This window comes from Canis aureus, chromosome 14 (assembly GCF_053574225.1).
Source record: "Canis aureus isolate CA01 chromosome 14, VMU_Caureus_v.1.0, whole genome shotgun sequence".
NCBI lineage: Eukaryota > Metazoa > Chordata > Mammalia > Carnivora > Canidae > Canis > Canis aureus.
The window spans coordinates 47,941,397-47,969,358 of NC_135624.1; the positions used below are offsets into that span (position 1 = coordinate 47,941,397).

The window sequence follows — 27,962 nt, forward strand, 5'->3', positions numbered from 1 at the left end:
TCTCCTCTTACAGGTAGGATCACATATTCTTTACAACTTCTGTTTGTGGTTCTCTTTGGGTCCCGCTGCAGGTCCCCCTTAGCTCATGGAACCAAGAAACAGTGGTTTATAACAGGCTGATTATCATCACGCTTGTTCAAGATATACAAGACAACCACCTGTGTCTCTATTAACCCCCCTGTTCTCAATGGCACTTTCAAATGAGGATAGGCAAGGCAAGGGGTAGGTGATATAGAAGCAGCCACAATATTTTTCTCAGATTTCTTTTATTCCACACACGTTTGCTGACCAGTGTCTATCATGGCCCGTGCAACGTGCAAGGGCATCGAAAATATGTCTCTATTCCCAAGGAACTTACTATTTATCTATGAAGGGAAAGAAATTCTCAAAACTACAGTTCTTCCTGTAGGCTTGGCCAAGGCTTTGTTAAGCCTGAATTGCAGCTCCGTTTCCTTTGCCTAATCTGCTTCCTAACGTCCTCTCTTAACAGGTGTTGATCCCTAACAAACATCCTGGAAGCCAAACTATTTCTCAGCATCAGCTTCAGAAGGCCCCACCCTGAGACATGGAGCAAGAGGAAAGTATGGCATTCCAGTGACCAGACTACCCATCACTAGCTGAATCTACGAGGAGGAAATGCTATAAAGCCTTTGTTGTACTAGATCCCTGGTTGATTACCACAATTTCCAATTCCTGGTGCAGTCATCAGGATTAAGAAATTATCATAGAAGCTAGTCACTCAAACATAGACTTCATAGTCACTATTTAGCCTTCAGAATATTTATTATTATCTTACCGGAGAACTCAAGACGGTAATTTCTCGGTGGTAACTTGAATCATCTGATCTTGACTGTGGGACTCTGGAGCAGTTTTGAGAGTTAAGCATTTAAGTGTTAATCATCCGAGATTCAGATAAAATGGCTTCAGCTCTAAAGGAAAGCAAAATACAAGGTTTACACATATGTTTTTAAGTACGTTTGTATTGCTCATCTCTATCTTCACTTCTGAATATATTATATAGCAGTGTCACCTAGTGCTGCCAGTTATCTTTCAATTATGTTGCATTATTTTTTAATCTTTATTACGAAAAAATTCAAACTAATGCAAAATTATGGAGAATAGTATAATTATGCCCACCATTATTAACTCTTAGCAAATCATGTTTCCTTAATATCTCCACCCACTCCTTAACCCTTATCCTACCGCTCTGGTATCCTGGAGCAAATTCCTAACATTATACCATTGCATCTGGAGATAATTCTGTATGTATCTCTTTAAGACGTAGATGGACTTTTTAAACATAAGCCAATAACATTCTAATATCTACAATTAACTAATAACTTACAATACCAAATACCAATCAGTGCTCAAATTTCCCCAACTTTATCAAAAGTGGTTTGTTTGCTTTTTTTTTAAGTTTGTTCTAATCCAGATCTAAATAAAAAACCCATACAGGCAATTGTCACTGGGTCTCTTAAATCTCTTTTAATCTATGATTTCCCCCCTTCCTTCCTTCCCTTTGCAGTGATAAATAATGCTTTTATGAGCCAATGACTGAACTAACATGTCAATACCTTCATTGTGCAATAGCACATTTAATATATTTTTATTTTATTCATGAAAATAAACAGATTTGCTGAATAGCTCATATATCCACAAGGCCTAATATTTATCTCATCCACAGAAAAGTTATGAGATACATACTTTTCAAAGTCCAGTTCTATTAACTGATGGAGTCATGGATTATGAATTACTGTACCACATCTAGAATGACTGGATGGTTACTAAGAATGAAACTAATGACCACAGAGAGTTATCCTTTTACTATATATAATAACTCATATAATTGTGCACATTCCATGTTTTTATTACCATTAGAAATCTTGGCATTTTTCAATAGTTAAATAGGCCACATCTTAAATCTGGCATTGAAAATTCAAAATAACTTCATTTGAAATTATAACTGGTTTCTTACTATTTTTTTTGTTTGTTTAGTGAATTTAATCCCCAACCCAAGAGAAAGGACTAACTACTCTGAAATATTAATTCTGTACTTAACCTTAATTCAAAGTTCCCTTAGCCAACTTAGAAAAATATGATATTCCATTTGTTGACAGGCATAACTGATTAAATCATGATTAAAACCAAATCTTTAAAGTCAAAGAACTGGTTAAGACAAATAAAATACTAATTCATATGCACTTATTCATAATCAATATCACTCAGATTTACTGGAATTTTTGACTGCCCTGCCAAAAATTTCTGAATCTGTAAACAAAAGGATATCTACAATTCTGCCATAATTCTTGACACTTTTTTATCCTCTTAGGTTCATGGAATCATTTCTCCCTCAAAGTAAATAAAGCTTATATGACAAACTGCATATCTTTTCTGTCTATAGTGAATAGTACAGTCCCGCAAGATTCTTTTTTTTTATGATAGGCACACAGTGAGAGAGAGAGAGGCAGAGTCACAGGCAGAGGGAGAAGCAGGCTCCATGCACCAGGAGCCCGACATGGGATTCGATCCCGGGTCCCCAGGATCCCGCCCTGGGCCAAAGGCAGGAACCAAACCGCTGCGCCACCCAGGGATTCCCCCCCGCCCCGCAGCAAGATTCTATACTTAATGAAATTTAAACTTTCACTTCATCTTCTAAGACAAATCATAAAACCAATTATTACTAGAGTACAAAGCAGTTTCAGGAATACTACAACTTCAAAGAAGGCTGATTTGTACCAGCATGCCCAGGTCTTTCGTTTTGCTTCACTTTTGAATAAGGTTCTTGTTCAGACATAGCAAGAGCTAATGCATACTTTTTGTAAAAATGTGTTTTCTCTACTTGTAACCACATTGTCAGAGCACTGCACCATTTTAAGACTTCCCAATGTTTGTCTAGAATTTTCAATACCTCTCCTTAATAGATACATAACTTTCCTGTTTCCAACTTTCACTTTTGATAAAATAAACATAGGTCTTTTGTTACCCTGGGAAATAGTTGGTTTATACCTCTCTGGCCTTAATTTTGGGCTAAAATCATTTTTAGCAGGGGTAGGTTTTATTGTTTTTGGTTTGGTTTGAGGTTTCTTTCTGCATGTTGATTGTTTTTTCCATCTTGTGTCCATATATATTACTTAACATGGGACTCATTTTAATTGTCCTTTCACTTGATTAATTTGGAGAACATTTTATCTGCAAAAGTAATTTCTATTACTACTTTGTTAATACTACTTTTGACATGGTTATGGTCAAACAGGTTAGGTAACTGTAGTCATAGTGTACACGTAATCAATATAGTTTCAAATCAAACATAGTTTATTTTAAAAGAAAAAAGTCATATAAACAAGTGTTACTTGCAGAGGTCAGTCAGTATTTGACAACACTGAAGAAACTGTAAATAGCCAAATGGCACAAAATTTGAAGGAGCAAGGCTTTAAACCTGCAGCAAGAAAAATGGTCTACAAGCTTCCATGTGCAATAAATAAAGAGAACAGTGACCCAGCTCTGGTGCTTGGGAGGATCTCAGGTCAAATGAGGTCCTCCAAGGACAGCCTTGTTTCACTTCAGTCCAAAAGTAAAAGAGAAAGTTGAATGGTTGTTCAGATAGCATGTTAACCTCACTTCCTCTCTGAACAGAATTACTAGAATTGTAAAGAACAGAAATATACAAATTTAATGTATCTTAGTTGTGGTAAGACACTTGAAGTATGTGTCTCTGATATACAATGATTCAGAAAATAATCTCAAGCAAACAGAGCAAAAATTAAGAGCAAATGAATCTCCGTGATGTTCATTATAATTTTCTTAATATTTGTCTGTATACTTCATAATTTGAAAAGGAGAACAAGGCAGTTTTGGTGTCTAGCACAAAGCAGATTTGAACTCAACATAAAGAATAACTTAATTATATAACTGATGCAAATTATTCTGCTTCATAAAGAAATGAAGTCCCTGCTTACTGTGATTTTAAGGAAAAGGCTATTAGAAAAGGTCAAAGAAATGGTTATTCCACTGGGTAAAAAGATTAGGCTAAGTTACTTCAAAGATTCCAACTCAAAACTAAATTTGACTTCCAGATGTTTTTATACTTACATAGTTGACCCCTGAACAACATGGAGGTTAAGGGTGCTGACCTCCACACACTCAAAAATCTGCTTATAATCGGGTTCCCCAAAATTAAACTACTAAGAGCTTACTGTTGACTGGAAGCCTTACCGATAACAGTTGATTAACACATACTTTGTATGTTATATGTATTATAGACTGAATTCTTATAAGAAGGAGAAAAATGTTAAATCATAAGAAAGAATACATTTACAGTACTGTACATTTATTCACAAAAATCCATCATTCAGTTGACCCGCACACTTCAAACCTGTGATGTTCAAGGGTCAACTGTATATGAATACTAAAATATGTAGTTGCTAGAAATTCATCACATTTCAACCAAAGAAAGAAACCAGATTGCAAGATATGTAATCTATGAGGGCAAATTCCTGCCCTTCTATTAAAATTATTCTGGGAATCTCATAAAGCCTCTTAAAATGATGCAAAAGACCAAAATGATTCAAATGTTCTGACAGCCTTTTAGAATAAGGATGTGATCGTTTTCAAATAAATTTAGAATAATCACAGTTCCTATTCACAGTAGCAAAATAATTATGGAAAATATAAAAATCTAGTAATTTTTTTAATTTGCCAAAAATTTTATAAAGTATGAAAAATCTATTCACATATATCAAGTGCAGGCAGCAAACAATTATTCAGATATCTTTTATTTCTGACTGGTAAAAATCATTAATATAAAAAACTTATAATCATCCCCTTAATTAACAAAGAAAACTGATGATTCACAAAATCTACAGCTTCCATCACAGTTCAATTTTTAGAAATTCACTTTTCCTCTTATTTTAGAAATGCTATCATTTTTACAATTTTTAAAGCGGGCTTGCATTTTACTCTCCTGTCATTTTTTTTAACCTTCTCCCAAATTTCAACTTTAAAGAGCACACAAACTTATTAAACAGACTATTATAATCACAGATTATGCTATATCACCTGCTAAAAAATGCTGTATAATGGCACTGAGCTAAAATAGGGCTTCAATGCAAAAAAAGAAAAAAAAATATCTAAATTTCTTGCTGATAAAGCAACGTTCTCTGCAGGTAAATCTGTCAAAATTTTGTTGATTTTACATTTTTAGCCAGAATAGCAACTGTTATCATACTACTTGATCTAATGAAAACAACTGGCAAAATTTTCCATTCAAAAATTTAAGGGGAAGTTTTGTTACAAAGGTTTCATTCATTGAGTCAAACGAAAATAGTACCAGAGCACAACATTTTCTAAAATACCAATGAATGAATATGTATGGTTTAGAATAATTTTCCTATTACATTTCCATGTTGGCATAGGAAAAAAAAAAAAGTAACTCAATCACAAAATTATTGTACAACTGTTGTATCTACTCATCTAAATTTAAACACCAAGAGAAAATTTTTAAATAAATGTAGACGCGACCAGTGAGACATCAACCTCACTAAATCTGGAATGTATTCCAATCTCTAATTTCTACAAATCTATTACTGTACCCATGCCATACATAAATGTACAGAAATCATATACTCAACAAATACTGATTAAGCAGACCTACATGTCAGGAAACAGAGACAGAGAAGTGAATAAAACAGACAAAAATCCTGACCTCATGAGGCTTATCCTCTATTAGGAGGTTGAGTTTTTTGGAGTCATTCCTTTGAGAATCTGAAAACTGCTGAAGGCCTCTCCTTCCAAAATGCACATATATACCTAATTTTGCAATGTATGAACCTTTCTAATCCAATCATTAATCATGGGTTAAGAACTCCTGATGAAAATCCTCCTTGTGCTTATTTTCTATTTCTGCCATTTATAGTAGTTTCATAATTTTACTATTCATAGTAAAAAATAATATTTTTCTCCATTAAAATACTTATGGCCTTCAAATTTCAATATTTTTTTTTATTTAATCCAACTGTACCTCTCACAGATTTCTAGGCTGTCAGATTACCTTTTATCAATATTGGTCTTTCTAGAAAATTCGATTTGGTAGCTTCACTGGGAAATTTTCTGATTTCATTAATTATTCTCTGGACCCCCTTAAGTTAAAATCTCCCTCCCCCTGCCCAAATTATCTGTTAGTCTTTGAAGCAAGGTTGCCTACAGAGTGTCTGATAGAAGATATGCTCAAGAGAAACCACACCAGATGAAACTAGAAGATATTATGCTAAGCGAAACAAGTCAATCAGAAAAAGACAATTATTGTATGATCTCACTCATATGTGGAATTTAAGGAACAAAACAGAGGATCATAGGGGAAGAGAGGAAAAACTAAAACAAAACAAAACCAGATAGGGAGACAAACCATAGAAGACTCTTAAAATCAAAAAAAAGAAGACTCTTAATCATAGGAAACAAACTGAGGATCACTGGAGGGGAGGAGGGGGTTGGGGGTAACTGGGTGATGGACATTAAGGAGGGCACGTGATGCAATGAGCACTGGGTGTTCTATAAGAATCACTGACCTCTACCTCTGAAACCAATAATGTTATATGTTAATTAACTAAATTTAAACATAAATAAATAAATGGAAAAAAATAAAATTAAAACAAAAACACAGAAAACAGAGAAACCACAATTAAAATTTAATCCTTTAACAGAAACTATCAACTAATTAACCAGAAATTTTTTTGCTTTGGCTTATCACAAAAAGAGTGACTTAGGAAAAAAAAGGGGAAAAACAAAGGGGGGGGGATGTCCTTTTTACTTAAAAATGCAACATCTAAAACACTTTCTAGGGTCATTACAATCTCTAATCAATGTGCTATGCCTTTTACGTGTATAATTTTTAAAATTATACAATGGAATTTGCAACTAAGTATGACCCTGAGGTCCTATCGGGTAAAATATCAAAGATATTGGATGCAAATTTGATATGAATATTTTGTACATTTTCAAATTATTTTAGTTTTCAAATAAAAAGGTTGCTGAGCTAATCCAAGTTTTAAATTGTTCAGAAAAATGAAAAGTAAATGGCTGCAAAGTTATAAAAGTAAATGGTCACCATATAAACCCAGTCTGTCTCTCCTTTTTTTCTCTGTTTATGGTCACCAACAGACTTAAGAAGTCTGACTGTTACAAGAGCAACTATGAAAGTACAAATTCTCCTGATGTTTAGATGATCTATTTCTCCCAAATTTATAGCCCCAAAACAAGTTTAAGGAGTGATCATTTGTCATCTGCAATCTCACGATTTGTATCAAAAGCTTTTAAAATGTTTTATATTCTTTGATCCAAGAATTCTACTTCTAAGACCTTTCTTCTAGGAAGATAATCATAAGTATATATACAGATTTATTTGCAAAGATGTTCACTGTACCATTATTTCTATGAGCAGAATGCTGCAGAGGCGGCACAGAACAAACCCAAAGCACCAGCTGAAAACAACCACAGCATATTCATAAAATAAAGCATTATCCGTCGGTTAAAAATACTTTTTAATACTACGTCACAATAGTCACCATATATCTTAAAGTTAAAAGTAAAACAGAACAGTATTTATAGTATCTTTCCAACAGTTGGGAGTTAAAGTACATTTAGAAGCAAAGAATATGGTTGCCTGGCTTTCTCAGAGCAACGTGTGACTCTTGATCTCAGGGTCTTGAGTTCAAGCCCATGGCGGGTGTAGAGATTACCACAAAAAATAAATACTTAAAAAAAAAAAGGAAGCAAACAATACACGTAGAAGGATAGAATCAAATTGTCAAGGGACTCAATCTCTCCGTGTCCCCATTGCCTTATCTACAAAATAAGGACAATAAAACCTCTTACACCTATTAAGAGAATTAAGTATAAAAGACAAAAAATGTTTAAATAGTGACTGACACATAGTAACTACTCAATAAATGTTTACTATTAACTTACATCACATATTCTGACCGATGTGTAACATTTTCAAAGAAAGTAATAAAGCAGTAAAAAATCAGTCATAATTCTAACACCTAGAGAGAGCTGCTACTAATTCATATTAATATCTGAGTTAATTTCTTTCAGGTCTCTCAATATGTACTAGATGTTTTATAAAATTGGTGTCACATTGAATCATTTCTAGCAACTACAAAATATATTTTATAAACGTGTACTTTTATCATTTCACTATTAATATTGCACTAAATACCTTAATTGGCAGTCTTTATACACATCTTTTAAATTCCCCCAAGAAAAAAATCTAGAACAGAATCTCTATCTCAAATGGTCTGAAATACACTTGGCTTCATTTTTCTACCGACCTGTATGTAAAAATGCTGATTTCTCCTTTTTCTCCAGGGGGCACTTAAAAGATATTAATTTGCTTTTTCACTATAACTTCTGTATTGTTTTTTGGTACAACTGCTTATCAGGTATTTCACTTTTTTTCATTTAGTCCATGTAAAGGACCTTACAACAACCCCCCCTTTTTTTTAAGATTTCATTTATTTATTTGCAAGTGAGAGAGAGTGGGCACAGAGGGAGAGAGAGAACAAAGGGGAGAAGCAGACTCCCCGCTGCGCAGGGAGCCTAATGCAGACTCAACCCCAGGACCCTAGGATCACCATCTGAGCCAAAGGCAAGATGCTTAACCTACTGAACCATCCAGGTGCTCTCACTTTCCTTTTATTTCACTCTAACATTCCAAACACAATTTGAATATTCAGAACTTCAGTAAATTCCCCAAAAGCTGCAAATTCTATCCTATAGGTCTAGAAATGAAGTCCTAGTCTTTCAGAAACACATCCTGAAATATTTACGGATGCTGTTTCAAGACCAACGGATTCCCTCAAACTACCTGGGAACTGGAGAAAGGAAGTGGGTAGAAGTAACAAAGAGTTGATAAATGTTGAAGCTGAGGATGGGTACATGAATATTCATTCCACTATATCCCGTTTAATTATTTTTTTTAATTATCTTTGGTGGGAGAAATTGTTTTTATATCTTTAAAAGATATAATTATTAAAATCTATAAAACAATTATAGGTTTAGCTTACACTATAGATCCAGAATGATTATAAAAACAGAAAAAAAAAAGACCAAACAAATTTAAGCCAAATTCGAAAGTGAAGTAAACAACTACAGTATTTAGAATCTCTCAATTATACTTGCCAGTAATTCCCACAGATAAAAACATACTACAATGCCTTTTTCCAAACCATGGCTTCAGCATACCATGCTGATTCTCCAAAACAATATTAGTATTTATATTGTGCATTACAAGAATACAATTATGCCTCTGTATGTGCCCACATGAATATTTGATAAGTAGTTTTATTATGTACTAGTATTAAATAATCCAAATTCTCTTGGTGCTTAAATCACATCCTGGTACCATGTTAGGCACGTCGTAAACAACACTTACAGATTAACAGATCCACCAAAATGTGTTTTATACCCAGAAGCAGGGTAATTAAAAAAAAAAAACTACCTTACCATATGTCTTTTATTCAGATTAACTGTGGTAAAATATCACCTGTGTATGTTTCTACCTGTATAGAAAACAGTTTATCTTGACGTCAGGTCATGATAACAAGAGAGCACTGCAAAAAGAGTAAGTCACATATCGAGGGATAAGAGTATCAGTGGTTGCTCCCCAGGTATAAAACAAGGGTGAAATGGACAGGTTAGAAAGATGTTTCCCAACTCTTCACTGTAGTAAAAAAAACAAAAAACCAAACACCATTGTATATAAATGTACTTATAATACATTTTATATAACAACTCAGTATATATGTGTGTGAATGTATATATATACACACCCACATGATACTCCTGAAATAATAATCTGCAATACACTTTGATATGTCTCCAAACTATTTTTAAAAAGTGTTATATTCTAGTCACTACCCACTAAAACAATTTCTTGAGTTCCTAGTTTTAAATCCCTGGACTTAAAAGAAGGCCTGCATCTCCTCCTGCTTACTAACAAAGAAGAATGAAGAAAGTACTTGACCAGTCATCTGATTAAGTGATTGTCACCCAATCATCTGCTTGTTTGAACTCTTCTCTCCCCTGCACAGAAAATGACACTATTACATGTCTGGAAGGATGAGGAAGTGGGGAACAGAAGATACTAAAGTGGGTTGGAATCAGAAGACTGCTGCTTGCACACATGCATGCATATATACATATATCCAAGAGAAAATAATCTCTTAAATTTCTCCCTGTTCTAAAGTTTTGTGGTTCTAAGAACTGGCTCTGAGAGTATGAGTCCCTAAAGGGTAACAAATTCATCTTACATCTTACAAAGGGTAAGAATACATCATTACATCTCCCACAGTGCCTAGCAAATGGACTTTCATAAAAATAATAAAGCACTAAATAAAAATTAAATTCTACTAATATGCAAACTAGCATATTTCTGTCATTAAATGTATGTTGTTGACACACTATTAAGTATAAAAATCAATGCTACTGTATATATTATTTGGAAGCTCATAAGCATAAAAATATTAAAATATATATTGTATATATATGAATGTATGTGTCTGTATATATATATATCTATGTCACCAAGCAAATACTATTGTTACATTGTCCAAAATGGTATAAAACACTGTAAAATTATCCTAAAACTCACAATCAACTTAAACACTTTTAGTTTTAATCATACCTTTTTCTCTCCCTGCTTAATGATATTATTAATTAATTAGCAAAATATAGGCCCTGTACAAACAACAAATAACAGCAGACAACTGGTCAATATAAAACTTTCATAATTCAACCATGATTTATAGTATTCCAAAGTTCACGAGTTCTTGGTTCAAATGGTCTCCTCTGCTTTTGTCTTAGAAGTTTTCTCCAAAAAAAATTGCAATGACATCAAAGTTTTTGCCTATATACATTAACTTTCAATAAATTATTATAGTTTAACTGAAGGGGGAGAGGTTTAAAAGGAGCCTACCTAAAGAATTTCCAATTTTAAATCCCAATAAAGCCTTTTATAGGGGCACCTAGGTGGCTCAGTCGGGTAAGTGGCCAACTCCTGATTTCAGTTCAGATCATGATCTCGGGGTCCTGGGATCAAGCACGGCATGGCTCCGTGTTCAATGGGGACTTGTGGTTCTCTCTCCCCCTCTCCCTCTACCCTTCGTTCCACTCATTTGAGGACTCTTTGTAAAAAGTCTTAAAAAAAAAAAAAAAAACCTTTTATAAATAAGGACAATAAAGCCAATACTTATACTTTTTATAGGATATTATAAAATGCCATGAGATGCAATAAAAGACCTCTTTCTTATGACAACCTGAATATTATAACTTTTGTTTTCTTTCCATAAGATTCACCTAAAAATTCCTATTACTTTGAGATTCTGAATTATTTGGGAAAAAAAAAAAAGAATCTTGCCAACATAATTTCTGATTTTCAAACGAGGAAAAGGTTTACAAATATGTTTTCATTACTAAAATAATCAAGTATTTTTTAAAAAGAGGTATTTATTTGAGACAGAGAGAGAGAGAGAGAGTGCACAAGCAGGAGGGGCAGAGGGAGACAGAATCTCAAGCAGACTCTGTGCTAAGCACAGACGCAGACCTCACAACCCTGAGATCACAACCTGAGCTGAAACCAAGAGTTGGACACTTAACTGACTGAGGCACCCAGTTGCCCCTAAAAGAATAATACATGTTAATGAGCAAATCCACATTTCCAGTTCTGGTTGACATTTCTCACCTTTTCCCAGATTTCTAAATTTTAATTACCACTAATTAAAATTAAACATACCTTGAAAAAGCTTCATGGAGAAGGATTTGAAATGTCCCTTGAAAGAAATAAAGAAAATAGAGAATTTGCACTGGCAGACAAGAAGGAAATAAAAATGTGAACGATGGGAGTCATACAGGATACAGGAGGGGATTAGCTTCTCTAGAAGATTTTCATTAAAGAAATGTTAGAGATGGGGCACGTGGGTGGCTCCGTCAGTTAAACGTATGCCTTCTGCTCAGGTCATGATCCTGGGTCCTGGGATTGAACCCTGCATCAGGCTTCCTGCTCAGTAGAGTCTTTTCTTTTCTTTTTTCTTCTCTTTTCTTTTCTTTCTTTTTTTCTCTCTTTCTCTCTCTTCCTTTCTCTCTTTCTTTCTCTTTCTTTCTCTTTCCCTCTCCTCTCCCTCCCACCCCTTCCTCACTGGCTCTCTCAAATAAATACAATCTTAAAAAAAAAAAAAAGAATTGTTAGAGATAACATCCAACAATATTAATGGACCAGTTAAAAAAGAGTCTCCACAAGCCATGGGGAGACATGCACTTAGCAGTGTCTAATGGTCAACCCCAAGCTCCCAGAATCTGCACTAAGTTCTACCTACACAGACACAACCACCGCCAGCCAGGAGCTTACAGACCGGCCAAAAGAGAGACATGTGTGATGAAAAGTTTCAGGTGCTTTGAGAAAAGTTGCCTAACTATGTTCAAGCTACCATCAGGTACAAACAAGGGAGACAATCATCAATTTACAAAGAACAGGAAAGACCTCGCCAAGAAAGTGGGGCTCACTGCCTCTCTTGCCAGAAGACTCACCAAATCGACAATGTACAACTAGATACACAGCTTTTTTACACTCTCTTTGAGGAACTGGCTAGCTGTTGATAAAAACAAAAACCCAACCATTTAAGTAATATATGAAGGCTCAAAAAAACATATCTATTTCACTGTAGGCCTGTGAGCCATAATGTCCCAGTGTGACAGGCTCCAATGCCGGGTGCTACCCCACACTATCCTAGTTACACAACGGGGCCTGGCTTTATCCCAGAAATGGTTATCTTGAGGACGCCTCCTCCCCATGTTTATGAAAGGAAGTATTGTGTAGGGTAAGGTCTACACCAATTGACAGCTCCTCTCGCTCTAGAAATTTATAAAAGATAATAAGCAATGTATTCAAATCAAAATCCTCTGTATGGAAAATAACACATTTCAAAGTTAGTATCAAAACAACATTCCAAATGAGTTTGGTCACTATGGATGACCATATAGAACATGCCACAAAGCTTAATCCTTCACATTCCAGTACACCCAGTAACTCTAAAAGGACTTTGCACAATAAAGTCCAAAACCCCACCCTACTCACCAATAGGCTTTATTCTTCACAGCAGTTAAGTCAGTCTAAACAAATTACAAATATAGGAGGGTAGAATTCAGAATTGGTTCACTGTACCCAAAGAAATGGTGCCCTAGAAATCCAAATTAAGTAGCCAATAATAATAACAACCACCACCACTAATTACTGAGGGCCTACTACTCATAAGGAACTAGGTTAGGTGCTTAACACACATTACTTCATTTTAACCCAAACAAAACCATGATTTCTATAAATGTTCAGGTTGGCAGCTATGGAAACTGACAAAGCTACTAAATGAACTAAGAATACTGCTCTTCTGGACTCTTATATTTTTAAAGAATAAGCTGTTATATAGAGTTCCATGCAACAAAATTCTCAAATTAAAATGTAATTATGATTTCAATATTTTTATACCGATTCTGAACCTCAGAACAAAAGTGAGAGACCTCTCAAAAAAGAGTTAAGCATAGTTAGGTAAATTGTGTGTGAATTATTTCATAAAGAATAAATCTGCCTTATCAAAAGTAAAAAAGAAAAAATGGAGGGAGGACTGTAGTGGTAGGAAGGGTCATTAGGAAGAGAAATCAGGTGTTCCCTAAGATAGCCTGATATAAAGGACTCATCCTTCTAGCCTCCCTGTGCCCCCAGAGATGCCCTGTGGGTGCCTTGTCCTTCAAATTCAGGGTCTTTTTGAAGTATCAGGAATAAGAAGCAATGTGACCATCCCAATCTGGTAAAACAAGCCACAGTGGGTTGCTCACAGGTTAGTGAGAAGCACTGGGACCAAACTGTTCCTGAAGCCATGTCTCTGGGCCTCCTTGGTGCCCCCGCCTAACATCTCTGACCTATGTCCCTATTCTGGCTGATATCGCCTGGACTGCTGCAGATGAAGAGGAGACATATGCCCTGGTCAGGAGTGACATATGATCCCTGAGGCATACCTGGAAGTCTAGATTGTCATGAACTACACTGCCTCCATGCCCAACCTGCATGGGTCCAAAGAGAGGCTTTTGACCTTAATAAAGCCAGCCGTGTCAGTGCCCTAAGCAACACCACAGAGCTGCAAGATGAGCTGAGCCACTTGCACAGCCCAAAATGCTGAGATAGTGGCAGTTTGTAGAGCTGTGGGTTCATTAACAACAGATTTCTTATCTCCAGGAAGTTTAAATGCCTCTTCTCCCTTTCCTTGTTTTAGGATCCTCAACCCACTGTACAACTTCCCTTGTCATTAGTGACATCACCAAGGAGACCAAGATAGAGGTCCCTGAACTTCCATCAGTCCCCTTGCTTTGTTCTGCTAGCCCTGAATGATGCAAACTAGAACACAAGGCTCCCTGCAGCTCATGTGAAGTCATCTGTGTCTCTTTGTCCAAGGCCAGCAGCTTTACAGATATGATGAGGATCCTGAAGGACTTTCACCAGATGGAACAGAGCCCAGATCTAGGTCTTATAAAAACCTTGGAAGAAAAAAAAACCCATAATGATAACAGAGACAAGTAATTTACCTGATAAAGAGTTCAAAGTAATGGTCATAAAGATCCTTACCAAACGGAGAAAACAGAGAAAAGAACAGATGAACACAGCAGAACTCCAACAAAGAGATGGAAAACATATGGACACACTAAACAGAAGTCACAGAGCTGATGAACACTATAAGTGAACTGAAAAATACACTAGAGGTTCACCAACAGACTAGATAACACAGAAGAAAGGATAAGTGAACTCAAAGACAAAGCAGTAGAACTCCCCCAATCAGAGTGCAAGTAGACAAAAAAAAAATAAAAAGGGGCGGGGGGGGGAGATAGTTTAAGGGACTTATGGGACAACATCAAATTGACTAACGTTCTCATTATAGGGCTCCCAGAAGAAAAGAGGGTCAGGAATCTCATTTGAAAAAAGAATGGATGAAAACTTCCCTAACCTGGGGAAGGAAACAGACATCCAGATCCAGGAAGCCCAGAGAGTTCCAAACAAGATGACCCCAAGGAGACCCTAAAAGCAGCAAGAGAAAAATAACTAGTTTTGTAAAAGGGAACCTCTATGAGGCTATCAATACTTCTTTCGGCAGACAGTTTGCGGGCCAGAAGGGAGTGACACAATATAGTCAAAATGTTGAAAAGAAGAAAATTTTCAACCAAGCAAAGTTATTATTCAGAATTAAAGAGACCATTTTCCAGATAAGCACAGGCCAAAGGAGTTTATCACCACTAAATCAGCTTTACTAGAAACATTCAAATGACCCCTTTAAGCTGAAAAGAAAGAGGGCTAATTCAGTAATAGGAACACATATCAAAGAGTAAATCTCACTGGAAAGATAAGTACAATAATAAAAATAATGGATTCATCACCTATTATTAAGATTAAAAAGACAAAAGTAGTAAAATAACTATGATTATAATAATTAGTTAAGGGATACACAAGATAAAAAGATGCAGGTTCTTCTGGTGCATGACCACCCACTGCCATGGGCTGCTTTCCACTGCCTGAGTTGAGTGCCTTGTCCAGAGTCAGGGTCTTAGGTCCAGCCTCCTATGGGGTGCACAGCACATGGTTTACAGATGCCTACAGGAAGGAGCTCTTTGACAAGGCCAACAAGCCACACTTCTTACACAGCCTGACCCTGTTGGGGGTGTCCCATTTACTGCTAGCCTCTGGAACCACCTTATTCTGTACCAGCTTTTAATACCAGGCTCTGACTGGAGACCTCCGTGCCCAGACTTTGGCCCCTGTGGGAGGGAGCCTGCTAATCTTGGGCTGGCTTAACTTGGCTCTTTGAGCTTCCTTGCATTTAATCTCTGGGCACTTTTTTGAGTGTTAGAGCAGGGAGAGGATTAAAAGAGAAAGAAAAAAAAAAAAAGATGTAAAATGTGACATCAAAAACATGCGGGGGAGGAGTAAAAATGTTGAGCAAATGTGATCAAACTTAAGTTGGCAACTATTTTATCAACCTAAAATAGACTGTTACAGATATAAGTAGATATAAGTTGTTACAGTTAAAGCTAACCTTAACTACAAAACAAAACCTATAGTAAATACACAAAAGGTAAAGAAAAGGAATATAAGCATACCACTAAAGAATGTCATCAAACCACAAAGGATGAGAGCAAGAGAAGAAGGGAACAGAGATGAAACTACAAAAACATCCAGCAAACGATTAACAAATTGGCAATAAGTACCTACGTATCAATAATTATACTTTAAATATAAATGGACAAAATACTACAACCAAAAGGCAGAGAGTGACTAAATGGACTAAAAAACAAAAACTACATGCTGCCCACTACAGACTCCCTTATATTTATAATTTATTATTTATATTTCGGCAGTTTTTTTTATTATAGACAGTAAATTTATTATATTTTTATTTATATTTATATCCCTTTTCAGTGAAGGGAAGTCCCTTCACTTTCAGAAAGTGAAAGTGAAGGGATAGAAAAAGATATTCCAGGGGCACCTGGGTGGCGTAGTTGGTTAAGCATCCAACCCTTGATTTCAGTTTAGGTCAGGATATCAGGCTCGTGGAATCGAGCCGCACATCGGGCTCTGAGCTGGGCATGGAGCCTACTTAAGAGTCTCTCTTTCCCTCTCCCTCTGTTCCCCCCACTGCCCCAAGCACACATTCTCTAAATAAAAAAAAAAAAATTTTTAAAGATATCCATATAAATGGAAGCCAAAAGAAAGCTGGGGTAGCTCTACTTATATCAGAAAAAAATAGACTTCAAAACAGAAATTTTAAGAAGAGACAAAGGGCATTTTAGAATGATAAAGGGGTCAATCCAACAAGATGATATATAACATTTGTGAATAGTTATGAACCCAACATAGGAGCACCTGAATATATAAAGCAAACATTAACAGCTAGGACTGGAGAAACAGCCATACAATAATAGCAGGGGTCTGAATACCCACTTGCATCAATGGGTAGACCATCCAGAAAAATCAATAAGGAATCGTCAGTCATAAATGACACATTAAGCCAGATGGACTTAATGGATATTTACAGTACAATTCATCCAAAATCAACAGAATACACTTTCTTCTCAAGTGCATATGGAACATCCTCCAGGATAGATCACATGGCAGGCCACAAAACAAGTCTGAATGAATTTAAGGGATTTAAAAACATCTTTTCTAACCTCAGTGATATGAAACTAGAAATCAAGTTTTAAAAAAAAGTTTAAAGAGAAAAAGGAGAACTCATTGTTATGCCAACGAATCACAGAGACACTTTAAGACTAAATTCAATCTTCTGTTAAAGTCTTACTATTAATTTAAAAGTCCTAGAGCAGCTTTATAAAGGAAAGTGACATTCCTCTGTTTTAGTCAGAGTTCTTAAAATAATCTTTAACCTCAAATGGTTCCCAAAAAATGGATGCTCACAGTTTAAACACCAGTGATAGTTCAATCAGGTGCAAAATTCAGTTAGCGGTCTCTACATTTATAGGGAAAATCTGACAAAGTATATAAGTATCTCCTGCCATATCTGTGGTTTAAAATGAAACTTCCCCCACTCCACTTAAATCCTCCTTTTTCTCCGAGGTCCCTGGTATGCCTCTTTTCCTTTATTCCTGCTTTCTGTTGAGACAATATATTTGGTCCCTGGCTCAGTTGAGTGGAGAGTTCAGGGTCATCAGAATAATACCCTTGGAATGCTGTCTCTGAACCAGCTTCCCAATTTAGGTTATGCTCCTCTTCTTAAGAATTTTGATATACATCCAAGTCATTATAAGGCTAGATGTAAATACCAACTGAAGATTTGCTGAGCCCAACGGTTTATCAAGCTAAGGTAGTGAAGGGCACAAACAGTGAATAAGATAGATCCATGATCTTATGGAATCTGAGACTCGCCCAGTCCTGAGACCATCCCTCCTCAACTGTCCTGGAAAGAGAGTGGTGTAGAAAGTTCCAATATGGTACAAATGGGACTTATTACAACATAACAAATGCTTATATTTTAATAGATCGGGCTTCTGGATTAAGGTTGCAATTGTATTTGAAGGTGGAATACTGATGTAGGATTAGAAAGGAGAGAGGGAACAGAGTGGAGAGTGCAAATCAAGGAACTGAATCACCTCTCCCATCTCACCAAGTTTTTCATCCTCGCTACTCGTTACATAAATCCTATGTGGAATGCAATATTTCACTTATGACAACTTTATCGCTTAAGCTTTTCAATAAACCTCTCAAAGCATGAGCCACATGAAACATTTTTTTGTTTTATAGGTTCTTGGTTTTAAAAATAAAAACTTTCATCACTCCAAACTAAATGCAATATGATTGAAGATCACACTACCAAATGATAACTTGATTCTTACCTACAAGCACCTGTCCCAGTTAAGGTTTCGAATTAAAAAAAAAAAAAAAAAATCCTATTGCAGAAACTAAGACTTAATGTCCTAATTTCATCTTAAGCAAGCTCACTAAGAATTTCCGTGAAGATATTTTTACCCTAAAATAACCAAAACGCTTCTCACTAGTTAATATTGCTGAAACACCAAAAACTTGAAACATGACTTTAGGAAATTTAATTTTAAAATAGATTTAAAAGGTTTAGTCTCTACTGTATTTCCAATGACAAAAAGAAAGCCGATTTGGGATTGTTAAAATTATTATAATCTCTCAACTGTTTTTATTGCATAAATATGTATAAGAAGACAAAAAAGAGTCACTTATTTCAAGAGGTGATCAAAAGAAACTAAAAGTTGCATTAATATCTGAAAAGTCACATGTAAACCAATCTATATAAACCCCATTTCCATTATAATTTCAGAGAAATGACCTCATATGAGAGGGCAGCACAATGTATGTTACACAATACTAAGTTATATTAACAGACAAGATTAACAGACAAGGTGACTTAACCTCATTTATAAGAGGAAAGGGAGAGAGGCAGGGGAAAGGAGAAAGAAATGAGAAAAAGAGGAAAATCTGTAAGAATTAAAAAAAAAAGATGGAGCACTTTTATATCATTTTTGCAAGTCTGCAGGCAGTAAATGATAGTTCTCTTCCCTTCACAAAAGAAAGATGCTGGCTGGCCCTGATATACAAGAGAAATCACATATGAGGATCAAGTATACTAATATTTGTCAACATGCAGACTAGTACATGCAACCTAGCAAGATACTGGATTAAAAAAAAATTAGCCAAGTATAAGATTAGTCCACAAGAAACCACAGGTAAGAGAAGAGGTAATATGCTACATAGTCATGATTTTATTGGCCATTCTCCATCACCATGGAAATCAAATATTGAATGCTCTAAATATGCCACACACACACCCACAAGTCATAAGAGCTCCCTGATATTGCCATATTAACATATTTTTGTCCAACTAGTGCAGAGAGTATGACTTGATGTTCACTGAATTGTAAAGACCATTTCAAAAGGGAAGATGTCCTATCCCTGAAGGTTCAATACAAGGTATTTTTTAAATTGTACTTGAGACTTGTCTCTTTTACAAGAGATTTTGATAAGTGATCTACCTCACTGAATGTTCCCTAATTTCATGCAATTCAACAAATATCTATTGAGTAATCAGTTACAAAAATGAAAAATATTTCTTTGCACTCCAAATAAATATGTGAACGTTTCTAACACAACACACACTGTGACACATCTTAGAACTGACATATCAAAAAACAAAATAGGGTATGTGGGTTAAAAGTCAACCTGACTGAGGATTTTTAAGGAGGACTGGGGAACAGTTAGGATTTGAGGAGAGCCTTTAGGGAAAAAAGAGAGAGAGAATATAGGATTCCAGAAGCAGAAATGTCATGACAGAAGATGAACATGAGCTAAAGAAAAGATGTAGAAACACATCAGTCTGGTTGCCTAAAGGAAAGCTGTCTCAGAGGACCATACTTGGAAGCTTAAAAAAAAAAAAAAAAAAAAAAGGATAAAGCCTTCAAATTTCAGGTGGGCTTTCATTTTTCCACAACGAGGGAGTATATTACCCAGGGTTCAGAGACTACACAGAAACAGAACCGAGCAGATACATTCATATATAGATATGTAAGAGATTTATTGTGGGAATTAGCTCACATGATTATGGAGAAGTCCCATGATATGCCATCTGCAAACTAGAGACCATGAAATCCCATGGTACAATTCAGTAGGAGTCCCATGGGGGATGGAGACCCAGAGGAGCAAATGGCGTAACTCTTGTCTGAGGCCAAAGATCGGGGCGGGGAGAGGGGGGCTGCTGTATGTTTAAGTCCTGGACTCCAAAGGCCCAAGAACCTGAAGCTCAAATGTCTAAGGGTAGCAAAAGATGGAAGCCCCAGCACAAGGAGCATGAGCAAATTCGCCCTTTCTCTGCCTTTTTGTTCTATTTGGATCCTGGGAGGATTGGTGATGCCCACCCACGGTGGTGAGGGTGGATCTTCTTTACTTAGTCTACTGATTTAGATGCTAATCTCTTCTGGAAACACCCTCACAGACATACCCAGAAATAATGCTTTCCTGACTCTCTGGGCATCCTTTAGCCCAGTCAAGTTGACACACAAAATTAACCAACACAGGAAGCCCTCCATGACTTTCCGAGAAAGGAGGTGATGTGAATAGACCTGTGATTTCTAAAAGTTACCTTTTGAAACAGATAGGAAGAAAGACTGAAAGAGCAGGACCAGTTTGTAAAAAACCTTTGGAGTAGTCAAGAGATAACTTCCTGAACTAAGGCTGTGGGAGGCAGGAACAACGCACCAAAGTAGAGCTGAAAGGATTTCACAACTGAGCAAACAGGGGACCAACACTTTTCACAAATACTACCACAGCTTCCTAACCAACTTCTGCATGTTCCCCCTCCCGTGCATTCCCCCCATCACAGCCAGAGTGATTTACAAAGTAGATCAGATTGCATCTCAAGGCTCTCCACCCTCTTGCCCCCACCACGTGCCAGTCAAACTGGACTTTTCATTCCCTAGAAGTTCCACGTGGGTTTGTGTATATATTGGATCAATACCTATTCCCCATTAGACTATTCCCTGAGAGGTAGGATTATGACTATTTGTTCCCCAGTGCCTTGCCCAGTAGCTGGCACCTGGCAGGTGCTTCACAAACACTTGCTGAATAATAAATAAACCACAAAAGAGCACTTGAAGTGCTGGACTGGGCAAATGATAATGCTATTACCTAATAAAGGGAACAGAAGAACATCAAGTCTGTGGATAACGTGGAATTCCATCTGGGGAATGTTGAATTGCAGAAATCGTAGATTCGGTCAGTCTGAGCTGGAGATGTGGAATCACCAAACAGTGAATGATCACTTAGCCAGAAGAAGAAACGTAACATTATTGGAAAAGGAGAAGCAAAATAAAGTAAGCTAAAAGCAGGTCAGAAGAACTTGTATTTAACTGGCAGGAAGAAGAAAACAGGCAAAAAAAAAAAAAAAAACCGCTGGTATTCCTAATGTGTGAAGGGCTTAGAAAATAGAAACTATCAACAAACCTAAAGAAAATAGGGCTAGAAAAATAGTTAACTGAGAAAGAAACACACGTGCCTCTTAACCATATAAAAATATATTCAGTCCAACGCGTATCTCAAGGTGAACTCGTTATGATATTATCTTTAAAAATTCATTGTTAAAAAATAAATAAATAAATAAAAATTCATTGTTAAGGGATTCTAAAATGTCAACAGATAAATTTTAAAAATTAAAAACAGATATTCAATTTCACTCATAACAAGATAGAAATTAACATGACAAGGATATTCCATTCAGCAAGGAAAACCCACAAATTTGACAACATATTCTGTTGCCGAGATTATGTACAGCCACGTAGGCACTCTCACACATTACTGATGGGAACATAGAGAGATGCGAGGAGAAATCTGGCAATGTCTAATAAGACTGCATACTCATTTATCCCTTGACCCTGCAATTCCACATCTAGGAATCTGCCCCAAATATACAATGGCGAATATCTAAAAAGCATATGCACAAGGCTATTCATAGCAGTACTATGAACAAAAAATTAGAAACAATTCAAATGCCCACCAATTAGGAACTGGTTAAATGAACTACAGTTTATTCACTCAATGTAGCTATAAAAAGGAATGAGTAACTTACTGCTAAGAAGGGATCACCAGGATATATTAAGTGAAAAGAGCAAGGCACACAGTATTCTATATGAGAAAGGCAGAATATGAATATATATTTTGCTTATATTAAAAAAAAAGTGTAATAATAAACAAGTTTTTAGAATGCAATTACTTAGAAGGGAAAGCAAAGAGATTAGACTCCCTTGAATAAATCTTGTTTTGCAGGTTTGGCTTTGGAATTTCCACATGAAGCTGTTATACAGTTATAAAACAAAATTACATTTCAGTATTATCAAGTATCAAAAATCATATATAAAAACTTAGATGTATAACCAGTTGGTGGTGTAACTGTACAGAGAACAATTATGAAGAATGACTTAAACAGTATGGTAGGCAAGCTCTGAGAGGGACCTCATGACCCCCACACTTCCTGGTATTCACACCCATAGGTAATTACCTCCTCTTTATTAAGGACTGTATTTAGAGACTTGCTTCTAAGAATAGAAATCAGCAGAACACCCATATCCACAGCAGTTATTCAGTGGCCAAAAGGAGGAAACAAATGTCCATCAATAAATGAATGGGTAAATAAAACGCGGTCTATACATACAACGGAATGTTATTCAGCCTAAAAGGTGGAATGAAATTCTGATGCATGCTGTAACACGGATGAATCCTGAAGACATTCTGCTAAGTGAAATAAGTCACGAAAGGACAAATACCATATGATTCCACTTATGAAGGACCCAGTAGAGGCAAATTCAGAGACAAAAAGTACAATAGTGGTTGCCAGAGACTGGGGGAAGCGGGGAATGGGGAGTCAGCAATGTTTAATGGGTACAGAGTTTTGATTTGGAAAGACAGAGAGTTCTTGAGGTGAGTGGTGGTGGTGATTATACAAAAATGTGCAAGTACTTAATGCAAATGAACTGATACTCAAAAATGGTTAACTTGGCATATTTCATGTTATATATTTTATATATATTTTTGTTTTGTTTTGTTTTTACACCACAATAATTGTTTTTAAAATAATGCAATGGAAAAAAAAAAAAAAAGAATGCAATGGGGATGCCTGGGTGGCTCAGTGGTTGGGCATCTCCCTTTGTGTCTCAGGGCAGGATCCTAGGATCTCAGATTGAGTCCCGCATCAGGCTCCTTGCAGGGAGCCTGCTTCTCCCTCTGCCTGTGTCTCTGCCTCTCTCTGTGTGTCTCTCATGAATCAAGAAGGAAAGAAAAAGGAAAGAAGAAGGAAAGGAAAAGGAAAAGGAAAGAAAAAAGAAAGAGCAGTGCATGCGACAGGTTGTCACTCTAAGAAGAGGTTATGAAAAGGCCATGGCTCCCGTTTTGGTTACCCTTTCTCCCTTGCTCCAAGCTAACAACCAGCTGCCATGTTGTTAAGTGCCCTGTGGAGAAGCCCAAGGAACTGGTTTCTGGCCAACAGCTAGAAAGGATTTGAGACCTACCAATAATCATCTAAGTGGGCATGAAAGCACCCCCAGGCTTCTTTGTGCCCCCTCCGAGTGTTGGCATGAATACAGCCCCAGCTGACACTGAGATTGCAGTTTTATGAGCGAGAGGCATCCAGTTAGGTAGGTTGCATCCTAAGAAAAATGACCCATAGCAAATGTGAGATAAGGATTGCTATGTTAAGCCACTAAGTTTTGGGGTGATTTGTTACATAGCAATAGATAACTAGCACACACAGTATTTTGACTATACATTTCTAAGGGAATGTGTCCTATATCAAAAAAGAATTGCAAACTCTATCGCTGGATACATATCCAGGAAAAAAATATACTTATGCCCACCAAAAGACATGCACAAGAATGTTCACAGCAACTTTATTCATAATTATTCCAAACTGGAAGCAACTCAAACATCCATCAACTGGAGAATAAACTGGGGCATTTCATACAATGGAATACTACACAGCTATGAAAAAACCAAACTACTGTTTCATACAACATGGGTAAATCTCACAGACATAACGTTAGCAAAAGAAGGCAGAGACAAACCTTTAACACTGGTATTGCTATTCTAAGACTGCTATGTGTAGAACACACAGAGGTACTCAAAATGAGTAATTATGAAACATTCTAATTATATTACTGGTGTCTAAGAACCAGGATTCTTAGCTGAGAAAAAGATAGATGTAAAATAAAAAACACTGAGAAAAATCTTAGATAGCTGAAACAGAATTTGAAGTATCAGTATGAACTCATGAGGTTCTCTATCTTAAAAAGTTTCCCCTAATTCTGACTACTGAAAAGACTTAGAAACAATGATCAATTCATCAGAAATGAGAACCCTCAGAGCCCAGACTATAGTCTTGTAATCCTATTCCCCAGTAAAGGAATCAGGGTCCCTTGGGTCCAGGTGTACCAGGTGTAGGGAGGCAATGTACATGATGTGTCTGGAACTCCTTGTCATACCAGATAATCAAGATCACTACCAAAAACTACTAGAGTCATGTCAAAATAACGCAGTAAGCAACTTTAAAAGGCTTCCACTGGCCAAAGATTAAATAATTTGAGCATCGATAAAAATAGTGACAATGAATTTTTTTAAATCCATTATATTTAAATCTAAGAGTATCTAATGAGTCTAGAGGAGAAGGGGCAATCCTGAGAGAAGAGGGCTAATATAACCAACTCATTGTTTTGAAATTGGTAAGCCAGGGGAAACTATCAAGCTTTTTCTGATCTTTCTTAATCAAACTGTACTAGTAGGTAAGAAATAGTACATGAGGAACAGTTTCTCTTTATAGATTTCACATGATAAATGAACAATAAGGTTATAGTATTAACACATCAGTATCTTGCAACCTCTAATTATTTAATAGGTCTCCAGCAGGGAGTCCATCACCTGTTTTTGTAAATAAAGTTTTATTAGAACACAGCTATGCCCATTCATTTACATTTTGTCTATGGCTGCTTTCCCATTACAAGGGCAGAGTTTAGTAGCTGCATCGGAGGAGACCAGATGGCCCACAGCCATCTAAATTATGCACTCTCAGTCCCCTTATAGAGAAAGTGTGCCATCCCCTGATCTAAAACACTGAGCACAAATGGCAACTAATCAACATTAGAGGGAAAACTAAAAACTGTGTGCACCAGACAGACACTTGTCAAAACACACAGACTTGCCAAAAGAAATTGAACCTGAATCTGAGCAAGTTTCTAGATCCAACTACCAATTAACAAGAAATACAAAGGACAGAGGAGTAGGTTTAATCACTTCACAGGAATGTAATCAGGATTGTCCACATCTACATCCCAATGTGCTCAATAAATAATTTTTTTTTTTTAGCTCAATAAATAAATTTTAAGGACCAAGTGGGCAGGGGATGACAACACACCACACAACTTAGGAGAAAAATTACCTAATTGCAACGGAAGGGAGGGCTTATCTAGATGCTGATTCAATCAAGTCAACTGCTTTGAAAATACACAAAAGAATCAAAATTACCGTCAACTGGATATTTTATTATGTTAGGATTGTTGCTGTTTTTTTAAAGGTAATAATGGTATTGAGGTTGTATGTTTTAAAAGAAGGTCTTCTATTTCAAGAATACATACTGAAATACAAATAAATTTTATGAGGTCTAGGTTTGGCTTTAAAATGATACAGGAGTGGGAGAGAAGTTGGTGGGGGATAGACAAATAATTTGGTCATGACTTGGTAATTATTAAACCTGAGTGATGAGTACAAGAAGGTTCATTACATTAGTCTGTTTACTTTTGTATAAATTTTGAATTTTCCATAATAAAAATAAAAAATAAAGCAAAACATTCTTATTCCAACACAGAAAAAAATCTGATGTAAAAAGAATAGGTCAGGAAGTATGCTAGATCACCCCAGAAAGGCAACTGGACTGTGACTAAGGTGTGAGATCTTTTAAAGGAATGGTAGGAAGCCAACTTTGAAAACCAGTTCAGAGATCAAGTACAAGATTGCTGAGTAAATCCAAACTTAGTCATGTGTCTGTTTCCAATTATATCAAGCACCCAGAACTAGAGGGAAAAGGATACATATGGCAAATGAACTTAGGTTTGAGATTTGGTAAGACAGTTCCTCAGAATTTTAAAAAGGCAAGAGAATATAAGATGCAAGAACAATCATGGAGTTTGGGTAAGAGGAAAGCTAATGAGGCTAGGAAATAGCTCACTTGGTTAGAAAAAAAACAAAACAAAACAAAACAAAAAAAAAACGCCAAGAAACTGCAAGTCATAATAAAGACTAAGAACAGATTTGAGAAGTGGGATGTGACAGAGGGAGATGATCATGACAAGAAACTTCCCAAAGCCTCAGAAATAGAAGTGTTCCAGGTGATGGTAAAGTCTAAGGAAAGAAGGGATGGGTGTGAGCAGTATGCAGAACTTTAGGGCTCCAGTCCTGGTGAACTAACGCTGGTTAACTAATTAGTTCCAGCTACCTGCCAGAGAATCACACCCTTCTCCCAAGCTTATTTCAATACATATCTGTAGGTGTAAGAGTTTCAGGACTGGAAGCTCTGGTCTAAGATGTAGTGATCTTGGAAAACTAGCCGGCAAAAATAATGGAGGCTAGGCAGGTCAAAGAAGCATAAGGAGAGCCAACATGATACAAGAGAAAGGGAACATCTGGGTCAAATAACAGGAAAGTCTAGATGTCGGGATCCCTGGGTGGCGCAGCGGTTTGGCACCTGCCTTTGGCCCAGGGCGCGATCCTGGAGACCCGGGATCGAATCCCATGTCAGGCTCCCGGTGCATGGAGCCTGCTTCTCCCTCTGCCTGTGTCTCTGCCTCTCTCTCTCTGTGTGTGTGACTATCATAAATAAATAAAAAATTAAAAAAAAAAAAAAAGGAAAGTCTAGATGTCAATAGAAGAGAAGGATAAAAATGGGGAGAGAAACACATCAACTTCAAAACAAAATTAATTGAAATTAATTGAAGATGTTCTGTTAAGTGGAAGCCTGGTTGTAGGGATCCCTGGGTGGCGCAGCAGTTTAGTGCCTGCCTTTGGCCCAGGGCGCGGTCCTGGAGACCCGGGATCGAATCCCACATCGGGCTTCCGGTGCATGGAGCCTGCTTCTCCCTCTGCCTATGTCTCTGCCTCTCTCTCTTTCTCTCTCTGTGACTATCATAAATAAATAAAAATTAAAAAAAAAAAAAAAAAAAAAAAAAAAAGGAAGCCTGGTTGTAACCCTGTAATTCAAAGAATAGAGCCTAAAAATCTCTCAATCAAAAGGGCTACAGAAGAAAATTATCCTCAAAAGACCAACAATCTGCCAATTTGTTCATTACAATTATTAAAGTGTTAGATGTATGAAAGCACGACAATACCTTATAAATCATTTAGTTTTAGTTCACTCATTGCACAGATGAGAAGACTGAGGTCTACTAAGGCTAATTAAGTTGCGCTCAAGAACAGTATGCAATTAATGATTAGAACTAGGGCCAAAATGTACCCCATTCTTCACTCCACCTCCCTACCTCGCATCCTCATCTAACACCATGGGTTCCATTTGGCGACTGACTTCTCTACCTTGCTAAATGTCGTTATGTATTTTCAGGCATCAACAGCAGGCATTTGGTAAATATTTGTTGAGTAACACTCAAAATGAGCCTACTTCAATGATTTTCTTTTAAAGGTCTCCCAAATCAGCAACTGGTTCTGCTCAATGTTACTCCTCTGTCCCACCCCAGCCAAAAATGTATTGGGTAAATCTCAGGGATGTTCAAAAAACATGTTGGCTAACTAGCATCTATGCTTCCAAAAACTGTTAGAATATGAAAAGGCACACACAGTACCAGGCTAAAAAAAGAAG

At 36.5% G+C, this 27,962-nt stretch overlaps 1 protein-coding gene and 1 pseudogene across 4 annotated transcripts in view; one reads left to right on the top strand and one right to left on the bottom strand.

The window, feature by feature from the left end:
- Positions 1-930, bottom strand: part of FRYL (FRY like transcription coactivator) — a 191,273-nt gene extending 190,343 nt beyond the window's left edge. For 3 of the 4 annotated variants that reach the window (XM_077847955.1, XM_077847956.1, XM_077847951.1), the window contains exon 1: positions 797-930. The gene's annotated coding sequence lies outside the window, so the exon portion shown is untranslated. The remainder of the gene's footprint in view (positions 1-796) is intronic. The other variant, XM_077847952.1, reaches the window with a different exon arrangement.
- Positions 931-13,764: 12,834 nt separating this feature from the next.
- On the top strand, positions 13,765-14,614 carry LOC144283020 (mitochondrial fission regulator 1-like pseudogene; annotated as a pseudogene).
- Positions 14,615-27,962: the final 13,348 nt, after the last annotated feature.